Here is a 14,657-nt window from a genome sequence, read left to right on the forward strand (position 1 = left end):
GGCACAAAACAGGGTCCCTGCCCTCAAGGAGCTCACACTCTAATTGGAGAGACAATATGAAAACAACTATGAACATATAAAACTATGTAATCTCAGAGAGAAGACACTAGAAGCTGAGGAGGGGAAAGGCGAGGCTGGGTCGAGGCAGGTTGGGAAAGGCTTTTTGTCAAAAGTGAGATCAGTGCTGAGTCTTGAAAGAGGCCAGGGAATCCAGGAGGTGGAGGTGAGGAAGTATGCTGAATTCCAGTTGTGGGGGATGGCCAGAGAAAAGGCACAGGAGGTGGAGTGTACGAAAATAGCAAGAAAGCCAGTGACGCTGAATCATTGAATATTTGGAGGGGAGAAAAGTGGCTCAGTGAATTTCTTGGAATCAGGAAGACCTATGTCCAAGATTGACCTCAGACACTAGCTGGGTGAGCCTGGGCAAGTCACTTAACCTTAATCCACCAAAAACACTTGCCTTACTCCACTGGAGAAGGAAATGGCAAGCCACTCCCACTATCTTTACCAAAAAAACCTCATACAGGGTCACAGAGTCCGGATGCAGCTGAATGACTGAACAACAACAAAAAAGTGTAAAGAAGACTTGGTTTCCTTGTCTGTCAGATGATGAGTTTATACTCGATGGTTGCTAAGGTCTGTTCCAGCTCTGATGAAGCCCAGATGAATTTACATGGCAGGGTCCTGAATGAATGGATGGGTGTAATGGCGGAGTCACTGTCAGTGGCTCATGGAGAGGTGCATTAAGAGGAAAGAACAGCAAATATTGTTCTGATTTTTTTTTTAGAACAGAGTCGAGGCTACAAACTTTAGATCAGCAGTTCTCAAACTTTTGGTCTTAGGACCCCTTTACACTCTTAAAAATTATTGAGAACCCCATAATGCACTTTTAGGTGGATTATATCTGTCAATATTTACTAAATTAGAAATTAAAATGCCTTATGATTATTATGAAGATAGTTTTGACCTCCCAGATCCTCTATGGGATCCCTCCATAGACCATTGAATCTGACTTGAATTCATGGAAAAATGAGCCCTTTGAAAGGGAAGCAGCGATCATTAAAAACCAGTATGACAATAACAGATTAAATTAGACAAATCTTAATTCTTTGCTCACTTTTCCCCAAGTTAATATTTCCAAAGGCTGAGTTAATTTTCTGCTGCTCCTTGTCAGATGGAGGGGGGAAGAGCGGTAATAAGCATACACAAGTGTCTGATGTACCTGATAACCAAGGGAGAAGAGTCAAAAAGGAAAAGTTTGGTCTGTGTTTTTCCTCACCCAGAAAAAGTGCCTTTTTAAATATGTTTAACAATAACAAGATGAAGCTGTGACCTCCTTTGTTCCAAACTAGTCTTCAAGAACAAAAGACAAATGCCTGAAAGATCCATCCAAATCAACCTTTCCTCCTTTAGAAATTAATGTTTATACTGTGCCTATGAAGACCTTACAATTTTGGAGGGAAACTGTCAAGGACGTTCTACAAATCTGAAACTAGTGAGATAGTTTGATTGAAAATAAGACAACCTTTTGGCCCCAAATCAATTCACCAAGACATTTTAAACTATGAGGAGTACTTTTAAATATAGATTCCTTGTAACAGAAGAAATTTTAGCAAATTATTTCCAAAGGGAGTCAAGGAGAAGTTGCCCACGCAGATCATTGTTGGCAGAGAGATGAATCCCAGGTAATGAGGGCACTATTAAAAAAAAACAAAATTGTATAAAGTGTGTTATATTTAAACTTACTATTGAAACTATCTTGTAATCCAAAATTTAACCCAGATGAGACTTGGGTGCCCAATATCTGCTGGAATGAAACACCCTTTCTGTAAATTCCAGTTTAAAAAGTCAAAACTTTCCCCTACTCACTAAATCATTCCCGTCCGACTCTGGGCATTTTCATTGACTGTCCCCCATACCTAGAATACTCTTCTTTCTCATCTCCATTTCACTGACTGACCCTTTCCCGCCCTACCCTGGTTGGAACTTCCCCAGTTATATTTATAATAATTCTTACAGAGTTTAATTATATCACTTTCCAAACCATAGAATTGGAACTGAAGTTTGTCCTCAAGTTTCATTTCTCATTGTTCCCAGAGGACGCCAACATTTCTATAGGCCTTGAGGGTCCATAATGATCACAAACTTTTCCTTATTGCCAAAAGGTATGGTAGTCTGTGGGAACAGAAATTGTTGATAACCATTTTTTGTCAATTACCACTTCTTAGGGTTTCTTATAAACCTCCAAAGCCTTTAGACTTGTACATTCTTGTTTTGTTTTGTTTTTAGTGAGGCAATCGGGGTTAAGTGAGTTGCCCAAGGTCACACAGCTAGTACGTTAGACATATACATTCTTACTGTCACAGCCCCTGGCAGCTGCTATCCATTTCTAGGTGAACTAGGGTGAGGAATCAATCTGTGATGATGGGGAGGCAGACCCAGCAGAGAGGTATATTGGAAATGATCAACCATGGCTATTCCGTAGGAAATCTATCTGGAGCAACTCAGGGAAGGAAACTTGGTTGAGAAGTGCTGGACAAAGTGCTACCAGGATCATGGAAAGAAACAAGCATTTATTACGTACCTACAGTGTGCTAAACCCTTTATAAATGTGATCACAGTTGATCCTCACAACAACCCTATGATATAAGTGCTATTATTATCCCCATCTTATAGTTGAGGAAACTGAAACAGACACAGATTAAGTGATTTGCCCAGATGGCAAGGTTCTGGAGTGGAATTTGAATTCAGGTCTTCATGATTCCAGGCCCAGTGCCCTTGCTGCATCACCTAGCATTTGTTAACTATTCCAACGATGTGTGAGTGTCTCATTTTGTTCTACACTGAACCTGAACTAACTGGGTGCTGGTGTCAGGCCCAACCCGAACATCTGGTGTGGGTGATAATTAGGATGAGATGAGATGCCCTTGTGACTCACAGTTTTGGGAAGGGCAATGCAAATATGGAGGGTGAGGTGTTTGAATGGCAGGGCATTGCATGACACTCAAGTCACTTGAAAAACCCTTTTGATTGTGTATAGGGAGTCCTTTCTATGGGTCAGAGAATAGACTCCCACTAAGGCAGAGAGAACATTAGGTCAGTGGGGGCTGGAGGATGGAAGGGATCTCTCCTCAAGGTGGTGGGGCTCTACCCAGAAGCCTCCTATGGTACACTCTGACCCAGACATTGTAGTTCTTGCTGAGATTGGAGCTATCAGAATGAGGAAGAATGAGAAAATGAGGAAGAGACTTGGAACTCCCACCACTGGTTAAAAAAAAAAGACCCCAAATTATCTTATCACTGCTCCCTGGAGGAAGGCGATTCCTTACCCCAAGGAGTAGGATTGGGTGGGCCTTCCCCTTTCAGGAACTGGCATTGTACCAGGACAAGTTCCAACAGAATCTGATACACTGGAGTAAAGGCTCCTGATGGCTTGGCCTAATAGAGCCAGTGCTGAGTACTCCAGCAGCTGACTTCCATAGGCTGGGTGAGAGGCAGCTAAATTTATTATTATTAACACCCTCTTTAGGTGGCTGAAATGGGGTTATTTGTACCTAGTCACCATAAAGATGAATTCCTATCAGCTGACTCCCCTTGGGGATCTGCAAGGGTGGGGTGAAGTTAAAGGAAATGTGTTTGAATGCCTCCCCCTCTCCATGATCCATCTGTGGTGGGGAATTAGATCCGGTCATGTGGGTGGAGCTCCCCAGAATGGCTTCAGACTTTGGTTATTGGTCTCTTCCACCACACAACTATGTAGATATGGACTGATCCGTTGGTGAAATTTGAGCAGGAGGTTGGGATAGCTGTGGCTTGGGTAAATACCGCTGTCAGTATGCATAAGCCCTCTGGTAATGGAGGAAGTCACAGAGCCTGTTGCCCTTTTAGGTGGGTAGAGTGCAATGGTACTCTCTTGGAGGAGCTTTGGTTTTGGCTCTTGAGAAATGGGGTTTAGAAAGCAAATAATGAGCAGCCCATGGTGGTGCTAGTAAAGCTGTACAGGTAAATTTAGCACCAGGGCAACTAGGGGTCCTTCAGCACCAACCAAGCTTGAGCCATCTGCAAAAATTCTTGCAATACCTGCATCATTCAGGCGAGGCTACAGAGGGCAGACCTTGGAAAGAAGGGCTATTATGGGCTCTTGGGAGTCAGTATACCATGTTACCGTTGGTAGGACCAAATGGAAAGCCTTAGAGTTATCTTAACAATCCCAATAATATTGAGTCACGGGGTGGGGGTGGGGGAAGAAAGAAAGTTCTTCTCTAGTGATGGAGATGAAGGAAGCTGGCTCATTTCATCATACCAAATCCCCTTACCACAACACTATGTGGCCCATAAGGAATGGAGATAGTGCTCAGCAAATTATGGTGGACTACAGGGAACTAAACAGTCGTCACATCTACTAACACAGTTATTTTTGTTTGTTTTCAAAGAGGACCAGTGACATCACAGGGTGATGTCTTGACTTATGTATGAACTGGACGTGAGGCAGAGTTGCATAAAGTCATTACTCTCTCTTCCAGAGTCATCGATATCTGAGATCAAGCTCTAAGCACTCCCTGGTGCCTGCCTCAGTTGGCCCATTGGAACAAATTGTTCTCGTCCGCCCGTTCTACTGGGGGAAGTCTTCCCACGCTTGAGTAGACATCCTCTGTCTCACTGATGGGTTTGAGGCCTGTCAGTTACCCTCAGCCTCATTTAGCCCACCTGCTGAGACAGTTTTACCGGGGTGTGGCTGCCGCGCACGCTGCAGCTTCTCGGAGTCACAGGGGAGAGTTGGGTGAAAGATAGACCCCAAATGTGGATGGCCAGCCCTGGAAAGGACTCAGCAGCCCTCACACCAGAGGTGCTGGTCCTCCCCCAACTAGGTGAGCTTCCATGGACTAAAATGCTTGAGGGGAAGTCAGGCCAGGATGGGAGATGCTCAAGAATAAAATTCTAAAGACCGACGGGAAAAAGGGAGGAACAATGCCTATGAGGAGAAAAAATGGGGTTTGTCTAGAGGGCCCAAAATAGATGCACAGGGAGGTCATCAACCAACTTGGACTTTCCAAATAAACAGAGAGCAGAGGGAAGCCAGGCCAGGCCACAGAGTGTTGGGTGCATCCTGAACCTTCTCCGGGGTGTCTCTCCCTTAACATTCCTCTTGTGCTCCTGGAGCCGTGACATGCCTGGACAGGACATGCTGCCTTGGGAGAAGGCCTTGCCTCCCACACAGGGAACTGGAGCAAAGGGAGAGCAAAGGGGCAGCGCCCTGGGATGATTACAATTATTAATACAATCGTTACTGACCTCATCAATGTCCTAGACTAGGCGGCCCAGGCTTGGGGTGGGCGGATGGAGTTACAACCTCACAGATGCTCATTTCTCCGTCACGCAGCTGCGATGAGTCATTTTATTTACCCCTCTCCTTTTGCATTTAGCCCATCGGGGCCTGAGGGAGGGTGTTGTTGCTGAGGATAACAGATGATGGGATCATCGACACATCTTGTTCCATTTCTGCTTCACTTCTAACTTCCATCTCTGAACTTTGTCCTTCTCACCAGCCACCTCCCCCCCCACTTTCTTTTTTGTTTAGATTATTTAAAAATTCTGAATTGAAATGCCCCCTCCCCCAATTGAACATTTAACATATACGGCAGAATGCAAAAAGAGGATCACATATGGGGCCATTAATCTCCCTTTCACACTGATTACTTTAAAAGAATAAAGTCCATACGTTACTTAACAAATTATCCTGCCTGTCTGTGTTTCCTTCTGTCCTCTTCTACGCATCTAAAATAATAATATTTCATTGTTCCTCTTTTTTGGCATCACTTTTACTGACCTCCCTTCTCTCCCTTTTTCCCTACCCCCGCCCCAGTCCTTCCCGCCCAACTGAAAACTGAGGTAAAAAAAAGTCTTAGAGTAGTTACAAATGATAATATGAAACTGAAAAAGCTTCTGCATAGACATTAATGCATCTAGGATAAGAAGGAAAGTGGTCAAATGGGGGAAGAAAATCTTTGTATTAATTTTCTCTGATAAGAGTTTGATATCAAGATATATAAACAATTTATAAATATATTTAAAACTAATAGCTATTTTTCTTATTAAAACTAAGATGTCCATTCCCTTGGATCAGAGACTTCATTGTTGGGTTTATACCTCAAGAAAACTACTGATAAGATATACCCCAAAATATTTACAGCAGCACTTTTTTGTGATAAAATAGAATTGGGAAAAAAAAGTAGTTGTCCATTAATTGGGTAATGGGAAACAAACTGTGGTACAAGAATGGTATGGAATAACTGCTGTAAGAAATGCTGTGTTGCGATGGATACAGAGAAGCATGGAGAGATTTACATGAACTGATGCAGAGGGGAGAAAGCAAAGCCAAGAAAACAAATACATACAGTAACTACAGCAATATAAATGGCGAGAGCAACCAAACACTAAAAAATCAAAAGTGAATGTAACAAAATATAAAGACCAAGCCGGACTCAAATGAAGACTCATGCGAAGACACCCCCAATCCATCCTTTCCTGCAGGCAGAAGGGCCATACGTGTCTCACACGTTGCACATGTTTTTGGAATTTTTTAATATATCTATCAGTTGTGCTGATTTTTTTTTTCCTTTAAAAATAGTCCTTGTGGAAAATCTATCTTTTACCTTAGAATCTCTCTACTTAGAGTTTTTACAGAGTAACTTCCCCCTTCTAGGCTGTTTTTTTTTGTTTTTTGGAGTGGGGTGGGAATCTCTAGATCTGCTGTAATTTTTGATAATCTTGGGGTCTTGTTTAGTCTATCATGTCTCCAGCTTTGGTTACTGAATTAGAGCTTTGGGCCAGGGCCAGATCCTCCTTCTGGTGAGGTGGTCAGCCCTGATTAGTCTTTCTCTGGGTCCCTTCAGTTTCTGAGCTGAAGGCACCACCTCATGGGGTTGGACTGCCTTGAATCTTTGAAGTTTGGAGTGTGCCTCTTCAGGGCCCTCTGTAATGTTTCAGGACGGAGTGCTAGGGAGGTCTGAACTCCTGGGCTCATTGGCTCTCCAGGTCTGAGCATTATCATGGCATACTGAATACTGATTATTTGGTTATTGTCCCAGATCCCCAGGGCCTCCGGGATCTGGTTTCCCCCGAGAGGGCTTTCTCAACTTCCCCCTCCCCTTTTTCCTGGGAGCCTTCTACTTTTGCCTCTTGCTACCTCCAGACTCAAAGCTCCATAGGTGTGTAGAAGGTGTGTCTGTGACCTGTTTCAGATAGCTCTGAACACCTACTAATTTATTCCACTTCATTGGCGTGCTGGCTTTCCTGATGGCTTTTCCTTTCCTATTATTGTTGTTCAGTCCTGTCTGACTCCTTGTGACCCCATTTGGGACTTTCTTGGCAGAGGTACTGGAGTGATTTGCCATTTCCTTCTCCTGCTCATTTTGCAGATGAGGAAATTGAAGCAAACAGGGTTATACGGGGAGTAAGTGTCTGAAGTCGGATTTGAACTCAGTTCTTCCTGGTCCTGTGCTCTATTCACTTCACCACCTAGCTGTCCTATTGCTCATAGATAAAATACAGACCTTGCAATTTAAAGTGTCTCCCCTCCCTCCTCCTCCCACCCCATAACTAGGCTCCAACTTTATGCTCCTACTGTGTGCCAGTCACTATGCTAAGCTCTGGGGATACACAAAAAGGCAAATGACTGTCCCTGCCCTCACGGAGCTCACACTGTTTAAATAGGAAATAATCCACGGAGGGAAGGGTCTATATCTGTTTTTTTTTTTTATTCATCAGACACAAGGAGAACCACTAATACTCATCAAATACTTTCCAGTTCCCATGTAATCAGTCACCTGCTGTCGCCTGACCTGTAGTCCCGCCCTGTGCCACAGCTGGGACTGGGGCATTTATGATCTGACACTGATCCCTTCAGTGGCCAGCTGTCCAGCCCATTTGTGTGATAGGCTATCTCTGCTCTGCAAACTCCCCATTCTCCTGCCTTCCCGACAGACGTTTCTCTGAAACTCCCCATTTCTGGGAATTTCCTGGCTGGGAGATTCTGGCCTCCGAGCTAATTGGCAGCTACCTGCCTCTGATAGGATAGGTAGGAAACCAGTCAGATGCACCTGAGTGACAAAGAGCCTAGTCAAAATGTAACCAGGGTGTCTCTCCCCCAAACGGTCAATTCATTTCTGCCACCTGCTGGGTATGAGGATTATCACACCCTAAACTGGGATTCTGGGTAGCCTTTCCCCTTTAGGGATACAGCTGCAACATCCTTGTCTCTCTAGGTCACTAGAACCCCAGCTTGCCCCCTCTTTGGTTTTTCATCTCCTCATTAAAATGGAATGCCATCCTCTGGGTGAGGCCTAATGTACCCAAAATAAAAATACCTAGTATTTTTAATGTCATTGAATGGTTTGCTTCTTTAGTGGGAATCCCCAAGCCCTAAAAGGAACTGCAATGAATTGGGGTAGTAACTGGTATGAGAGGTGGGAGTTTTGTTCCTTGGAAGTGTAGATGTTTTCTGTATGGTCTCAGGATCCTGACTTCTTGCTACATTGGAAAGGTAATAACGATATGGTGTGCTGGATAAAGCGCCAGAGCTGGAATTGGGAAGACTGGAGTTCAAATCCTGCCTCAGACGCTTACTAGCAATGTGATTCTGGGCAAGTCACTGAGGTTCTCTAGACCTCAGTTTCCTCGTCTGTAAAATGATAAGACCAACACTGCCAGCTCTTTTGCTTGCCCTTAAGGAAAAGCGGCAAAGGAAAAGGATCACTCCCTCTTCCCCCGCCCCCCCCCCCCCCGGCTGGGACCATGCTCCAAATTTTTCCAGCATGGTGGGACTTGGAAGAATTGGAATTCCACTGGTTTAGCCTCCAAGAATACTGTGGCACTTCTACCCTGGATGAGACAGTGGATTTGGATGGATGAAAAGCATTGCCGGCTTGTATTATTACTGGGGAACTAGTAGATAAGATGAGGACCCAATAATGGGGCACTAGGGTATTCAGAGAAGGACCCGCAGCCTCACTCCTCTGATGCTGTACAGTTAGACTACAGCTCTTTATGTTATTGCTCAGGGCTAGGATAGATATCAGAGGCTAGAGTTAGATTAGACCTACGGATGGGGGGGGGTCAAGTGTATGCAGCTGAGAGCGTTTAAAGGGATGTTCAGGTAGGACACCAGGTCAGGAACTGTTCCATCTTCTCTATCAGGATATCTCTACTTTGGTTTGAAGGAGCAATGATTCAGAGAATTACTTCCCTTTTATTAAGGAATGTCTTCACCCATTTCAGTTACAGGCCTCTTTGGCACAGTTCTCTGGGTCAGTTTTAAGCTTAGCTGCAGCTTGCTTAATTTGAATTCCTGAGGCCTTTCTTATTTACTTTACTACGGACACCGTAGGATGCATCCATGATGTCCTTTTCTTTGGACATCATCATTCAGGTCTCCTGGGTAACACTCTTTGACTCAGTTGAGTGACTAAGGAAGTCTCAGCATTGCCCTGTGGCTAAAATGGAATCTTATTACTAGTTTCAAAGCACAAAGACTGTTTCCTTTCAATTAGAATTGGCTAATGACAATTCTAAAATTTCTACTTGTATCTCTACTCTAAGCTATCTCCTGTGTATTAATTAGTTCATTCAAAACTTCCAACAGGCTGCCTAATTACTGAGGGGAAGAATTATGCCAGCAAATAATTTTAATTAGCTCAGATCTAATCACACCAGCATTTGGGGAACTCTCTGCCTGCCTATCTCTTTCCTAGGTATAGGTCTCCCTAGGCTGGCTTTGTATTGGCAAGAATGGATTTCTCTAAATCTATTTTATTGAGGATACCAGAAATGGGATGAATGGCAGAGGGGGCAGGATAGGAAGGTGTTTCACAGGTAAACCCACAGGTGACACCATTTGTTGGGCAGGAGAATACAGGAGGGCTCCTAACACTAACAGGTGTTCCAGCCCAGGTTCACTTTTGATCCGGACAGACAGGAAGACAGCTTTGGAGGGGTTAATTAAGCTTACTTTATTCTAGTCTAGTCTGCTCAAAAGGGGTGCTGATAATGGGAGCACCAACTTCCACAGCATTCCCTAATCACACTTCTCACAGGGGCGGGTGAGAATAGGAGTACAACTCCTTCAAGATCTCCTAAGCCTTGATGGGGGCCGATCAAGGCAGGTACATGCGTTCCTCTGTGCATTGCCCAAATCCACAAAATGGGTTTCCCCCTTACTGACCAGTGCCCACTTGCTTTATAGGGTAACAGACAAAGAAGGCATCTTGTCAACATTAAGCTCACAGGTTAACGTTAGCAAGATCGTCATGACCTAGCACGGCGCAGGCGTATATCATATCATCGCTATGTCACTGTGCAAGTGTGGTGGAAATGTTTTCAACAATTATTGGTGGGAATTATTATCCATTTTGGCCTTGGATCCTGGAACTATTATCTAAAAAGGAACAACAAAACCTTCCTTACACACACAAAAATTCACCTCACTTATGGCAGGTTTGTTCCCTTCTTTTATTGGTTTCAGCTCTATTTAGATCCCAAACAGAATCCACACGGTACGTGTTATCGCCAGAATTCGTCTCTAGATGTCTCTCCCAGCTAAGGGACTGTCCATTTCTGTGCACTTTAGTCTAGAGTGGTTTCCTGCATTCTAGCTTCTGGACAAAGTCAGGCCCACAAGTAAGTTCATAATGTAAGCTTTGTCTATGGATTTCTTACTCATCTCTGCTCAGATTGGGGCTCCAGGGTAGGGGTTCAAGGTTTACACACAGCAGGTTTGAGGTCCTCAATATTCACTTCTGATGTTCTAGGATCTAGATGGAATTTTAACTTAATTCAGCTCAATAACATGTGTTAATCCCCTGCTTGCTATGTGAGGTGCATCGTTAGGCATTAGTGATGCAAAGTAAAATAATCAGGCCGGTAGGTAGCACAGTGAGTAGTGTTGAACTAAGCATCAGGAAGTCTTGAGTTTATGGGCAAGTCTCTTCACCTCTGTTTGCCTCAGTTTCTTCAAATGTAAAATGAGGATAATAATAGCACTTACCTCTCCGCAGTGAGAGAGCTTGGGAAAGGAGGGATCACAGATGGGGAAACTGAGTCATTGAGAAGTGAAATGATCTTCTCAGGGTCACACAGCTAATAAAGGACTGAGTGAGCCCTGGAACCCAAATTTTCGGACTCCAAGTCCACAACTCTTAATTTGTGATCCTCTACTACTTTCCATGCCTTTTTGCACTGTCCTTTGTATGCCTGTAAGGAACTCTTGCCTTACCTCCAGCTTTTAGAATCATCTCATGGAATAGGCGGTAGGGAGCCTGCCTCCAAGCTAGGAAGCCCTGGATTCAGATCCTGCCTCGAGTACACCCTGGCTTTATGATCCCGGGCAAGTCTTTTAACCTATCTGGGTCTCAGTTTCCTCTTCTTTAAAATTCGGACATTGGACTTGGTGTCCTTTTCCGTTCTTTCTAGCTTTAAATCTGTGACCAAAGGGGCATGGAATGAGTAGGTAGGTGTGCTTGTGATTGCAGGGAATACCCACCCACATCAATGAGGTTGCAGAATCAGAATTTAAGAAACCTATTTGCAATTAAGAAATGGAATTAATTTGTGCCAAGTCCCTTCCAGTTCCCTAAACTTGCCCGATTTTAAAAAGCTGTATGTCTTCTTCCCCCTCAGACCTCAAAAAATTTGCCCATTCTCCCTGAATCAAAACTGGTCTTAAATTATTGTTGAACTTCTTTCAACGACCTTTCCTAAGTGAGGATTGCCTGTGAATGAAGAATTCACTGACAGCTCCCTGGAGAAATTAAGCAGGGGAGAGTGAAAAGAGAACTGTATTTGAAGAGGGAGAACCTGCCTCTAACACTTGAGCTGTCTGTGCAACCTTGGGCAGATAGTGAGAGAGAGAGAGAAAGAGAGAGAGAGAGAAAGGGAAAGACAGACAGACAGACAGAGAGTCAGACGAGAGACAGAGAAATAGAGACAGAGACAGAGAGAGAGAAAGGGAGGGAGGAGGGGAAAGAGAGAGACAGAGAGAGAGAAAGAGAATAGGTTTGTGGAAACAAGGGGGAAGAGGGCCATGTTACAGCCTTCAGGGAGTGAGTATTCCATTGAGAGCCAGCACTATTAGATCATTATGTCCTAGGTAAGATCCCCATTTTGCTCTATGACCTTGATTAAGCCCTGGGCCTTCCACAGTACATACAGGCTCTGTGGATTTGTTGATATAAACAGTAGCTAGTAGAAGGCAAACTCCTTGGGGATAGAGACTTACTCTTATATTTATTATATATCCTCTTACTATTATATATCCTCTTACTCCTATATTTGTATCTCTAGTACCTTACACAGGGCAGCTAGATGGTGCAATGGATAGAGCACCATGCCTGGAGTCAGGAAGACTTGAGTTCAAATCTAGCCTCAGACACTTAGTAGCTGTGTGACCCTGGACAAGTCACTTAACCCTGTTTGTCTAAGTTTCCTCATCTGTAAAATGAGCTGGAGAAGGAAATGGCAAACCACCCAGAGTATATTTGCCAAGAAAACTGCAAATGGGGTCACAAAGAGTCAGACATGACTGAAGCAACTGAGCAACAGCTTTAAATCTATAATCCTATGACCTTGGCTTTCTTCAAAGTTCAATTTACCATCAGTCTTTCCTGATTCCTTCAGCAGCTAGTGCCTTTCCCCCCAAATTTTCTTGCATCATTATCTTGTGTTAAAATTTTGTTTGCATGTGTATGTATGTATGTATGAGTATATATACACATATACATATCCATGAGTATATGTGTATATATATGAACATGTGTACAAATACATATATTGTGTGTATATAAACATATATATGCATGTATATTTGTGTACATATTACTAAAAAATAACTAGCACTTATATAATGCTTTAAGGTTTCTATTTATCCTTACAACAGCCCTGGGGAGGTAGGTGCTATCATTATCCCCATTTTACAGTAAAAAAAAACTGAGGCATAGAGTATAAACTCTTGACTTGCCCAATGTTCACCCAGAGCTAGTATCTGAGGCAGGATTCAAACTCGGATCTTTCTGACTCTGGGTCTAGTATTCTATCCCTCGCACTCCATCTGTGTTGAAAAGAAACTTGAACCAATGGGTTGATTTCTTCAGTAGAGCACATACTCAAAGAAAAAAGGGTCTAAGGCAGGGAACAGTCCTTGAAAGAGGACAGGAGATTCAGCAAAGAAGGCTGGGAAGGAGAGTTTCCTCCCTGTTCTGGGCCTTAGTCTCCTCATCTGTTAAATACATTATTCTCTTCTGAATCTCTCTGGCCCATCTTTCTGAGGTTTCTTCTGTTCTAACTTGTACTCCATTTCATTTCCATTCAATTCAATAAACATTTATTAAGCATCTACTACGTGCCAGGCACCGTGCTAGGGGCTGGGGCAGAATAAGCACAAGACAGTCAACACACTGAGAGGAACTGCTGGCAGACACTGTGCAAGGTCCGGGGGATACGACCTTTCTCCTCACTGGTTCTCCTGGGGTGAAAACAACGGACTCAAAGGGGAGAGTTCCAGGCAAGGTATTCTAGGAAAATATGGGGAGGGGGAGAACGAGCCCCCCCCCCCGCCCCCAGTTTATCGGAAGTATCAGGGAAGGCTTCCTGGAGAAGGGGAGACTAGAGCTGAGCCTTGAAGAAAGGCAGGGGGAAGGTGGGGGTACACCTTGAGCATGGATTGAATATTTGTTCCTTCTCACAGACAACCAAAGTGTAGGCTCCTTGAAGGCAGGGACTGTCTAATTTTTTAATTTGTGCCTCTCTTCCGCCCCGCCCCCTGCGTAACTAAAGCTAATGGCACAGAATGAATCCTTTGGCCACGTGGAGGAAAGGGGGAAGGGGCACTGATGCGTCGGCGGTTGCTATAGAGACAAGACAGATCTGCGGAGAGGTGGGATGGGTAGCGAGTACCGGAAGCTCTAGTCATGTGATTAGCGCTGCACGCAGCATACGCTCTTTAGGACCCCGCGTGACCGAAGGAAGTTCTCCGGTCGTCTTGGAGCCGGCGCGAAGATCTCTGGGAAATGGAGTCCAGCAGCGAGCAGCGATGCAGAGCGGAGGCCTCTGGGAAGCGTAGGCCGGAGAAGGAGCCTCCTCGGCTCCCATCCCTTTCCCATCCAGCCCCGGCCCTGAGACGTTTCCCGGTTCCCATTCTCAGTTTCGCCCAGAGGAGGGCGCGCGGGACTGGCGAGACTCTTGTGGAGTCGCTAGGTCTCCCTGGCAACCGCTCCTCCCGTCAGTGTCGTCATCCGCCATCCGCCTCTGCTCTGGAGAAGCGGAGCCAGAGGAGGGCGCTGGCCTGGGCAGCTGCCTGACGGCTGGACCCCGGGGTCGGAGGTCGCATCCCCGCTTCGCGTCCTGGAATTCGGGGCTGGGAGAGGCTCCAGGGGGAGTCTTTGAGAACTGATGCCCCGAGGGGACAATGACTGGCCCTAGGTTACAGGGCCCGTTAAGTGCCCGGGAAGGATTCGAACCCCGATCCCCCGAGGTCAGGACCCACGTTCCGCTCATTCCACTTCCGAAGAGAGTGCAGGTTTCCCTCAAAGAGCCCGGTGCTGTTCAGACAGGGGTCGCGAGTCTCTCTTTTTGGCTGGTACTCAGTGAAAGCCCCGGAACAAGTGTCC

Source organism: Vombatus ursinus, unplaced genomic scaffold (assembly GCF_900497805.2).
Source record: "Vombatus ursinus unplaced genomic scaffold, bare-nosed wombat genome assembly UNPS02015129.1, whole genome shotgun sequence".
NCBI lineage: Eukaryota > Metazoa > Chordata > Mammalia > Diprotodontia > Vombatidae > Vombatus > Vombatus ursinus.